The following is a 2,633-nucleotide window of genomic DNA, read 5'->3' on the forward strand; positions in this document are numbered from 1 at the left end:
CGGCGGAGCGCCACCATCGAGAGGAGCGCGGGGCGGCCAGAGCGCCGCTGCTCGCCCCACCGCCCCCCTCCGGTGGATTCCTCCAGGTGGAGGAGGAGGAGGAGGAGGGAGGCGGGAGGGTGGAGGAAGGAGGGGGTCCTGGGAGGGAAGCTGAGGGCTTCAGAGCTCAAAGGAGCTACCAAGGGAAGGACGGTGCAGCCAAGTGCCGGCGGCTGCGCTCGTTTTCTCCTCCGGTTATGCACCAGCACGAGTCGCTTCAGCCGGTCCGTCCCTACTCAGCCCCAAATCCCAAAGGAACCGAAATGGAAATTAAGAAAGAGGGGAGAAGATTGACTACCCACGAGGTGGCACCCCGAGAACATGGCTGACGGCTGCGACGGGTCAGGAGAGCTGAAACTGCAATAATTAATTCAATGTAATATGCAGAACCTCGGTGTCCCGTCTCACCGGGCACTGAGCCGCAGCGAGGGCGACCCCTCCGGAGCGCGGCTTTGGGATGAATGACGAGAAGACATTCCAAATGCGGGGAACAGGCATGGGGGGAATGAGGGAATCGGCTCCCTTGGCACGAGTGTTACAGACGTGCCATGGAAGCACGTCACAGGTGAGCAAGGCGAGAGAAAATCGCCGGGTAGGACTCTCCTGCAAGGTGTCTCAGGTCCCGCTTATTGGGTAAAACCAGGATTTGTTAGTACCGGCCGTGAGGCCGCTTCCACGCACGATCCGCTGTGGCTTTATTCGCCGCCAAGCGCAACCTCCTTTGTAAAAAACCCCATGCCTCACCGGCCGATGCGCTGTAAGTCTGCAGGCGCCTGCCCGCCCGCAGCGGCTCTCGGCTTTGCTCGCGCGTGCCCTGGGGGGATACAAGAAGAGGCTTCGCATCATTTTTAAGTTGCGTGGTTTGAAGTTTTTTGGGGTTTTTTTGGTTCTTCTTTTCCAGAGTCACACCAATGTGAAACGCAGCTTGGAGAGAGGAAGAAGCTCACGGGACTATCACCCGTAACTGCTCACATGTTTTGAATGGTACTGTGCTCAAAGCCCTACGGCAAGCGAGGATTTTACCCCGCAGGGACACGGCTGCTCTTTTATACCCGTTTCCTGTCATAAAAAAACCCTGCAAGAAGCATTCCATAGAAACACATTTTCTTATGCAAACATTAAAAGCAGGATGAGTATATAAACTGACTACAAATGATTAATGAAAACAGTAATTAGCCCACGTAGCATTAAAGGGCTGTAGGTAATTCCGTTAAATACAACCTGCGTGCGAGGCAGTGGACATCACTCCTGACGCCAAGGACAAAGCTGAGTCAAAATTAGGGCAGGTCCTTTGATGCTCGGTGGAAAAATCCATCAATGGAGGACAACAACAAACAGACGTTTTTAACTCAATACGACCGATAAAAACTGGGCAGAGAAACCACGCGCGGCCTGAACCGCGCTGCTGAGAGAAAACGGCTCGGGAATCGCATGGTTGCCCCACGCTAGATGACAATCGTCCCTTGGGGTCCCCAATCCACGTGGCAGATGACCGCACCCCCAGGGAAGCACGAGGACCTCTCCAAACCGCAACGTGCTCCGCTTCCCCTTCTCTCCTGTGAGTTGTTCTCATGTCTGTGGCAAAACAACCACGCCTCGCAACCGGCTCTGAGCTTCCAGCACATACAGTCGAAAGCCAGGCAGAAGGCACTCCCGCCCGTTGCGAGAAGACGGAGCAAACAGACATGGAGGCATGGGATCATCCCACCTCACTTCTAAGTGAAACACTCTGGTTAGGAGCGTAGTTGTACCTCTTGGTGTCTGTTCCAGCTTCCCAACACCTGCAAGGCAGTTTCAAACTGTTCTAATGATTAACAATCTTATCAATTTTAAGGCAGTTGCATTTTGGACACGAGAACTGACAGGCTAAATTCAAAACTTCTGAAGCTCGGTCTTCTGCTTTCTCAGATCTTTTTAACAGCGCTAACTTATTAATAAAGAGGTATGTGAAACACAAGAGAAAACTCTCCTATTTTTAAATGTAAATGAGCCTTGCAGTTCACCAGCCCACTTCCAGCCGTTCTCACGCTTCCAGTCCCACTTCTGCCACTGAAACATCTTCAGGCTCCTACAATTTGGGGTCACCTACAGGTCCATCAAGCACCGCTACAGGCCACGTCAGCAGCAATACAGCAGGAACACCCAGACCCTTTGACGAAGTTTGCTTACAACAAACCACCTACTGTTGCCTAGCAAATAAGAACAAGCTCTTCTCACCTCATCCCCCCGTCAGCGAGTTCACGAGATTAGAGTCTCCCTGAACTCCTTCCCCTCCTGAATTGCGGTTGTTTCCTTTCTGTTGGAGGGGGAGGCTGGTACATGGTGGCACAGCCAGCTTGAGCATTCGGGTGCGCTTGAGGCTCCAGACTCGGTACTGTGTGTGTCTTCTACCGGCACTGCTGACCTAGTCCAGCTTTCTGGGAGTAGTGACCCTTCCTTTCCCACCTTCCTTCCTTCCTCCCCCAGGATTCTTACCGAGAAACCACCTGTATTTTACTCCTCAAATAAAAAGACAGAAAGAAATCAGACAGTGAGGGATTTTGTTCAGGCTTTCTTTTATTTTATTTTTTAGAAGTGCTGAATATTCAGAAAAC

The sequence above is a fragment of the Egretta garzetta genome, unplaced genomic scaffold (genome assembly GCF_000687185.1).
Source record: "Egretta garzetta isolate BGI_Z169 unplaced genomic scaffold, ASM68718v1 scaffold69, whole genome shotgun sequence".
In the NCBI taxonomy this organism is placed as follows: Eukaryota; Metazoa; Chordata; class Aves; order Pelecaniformes; family Ardeidae; genus Egretta; species Egretta garzetta.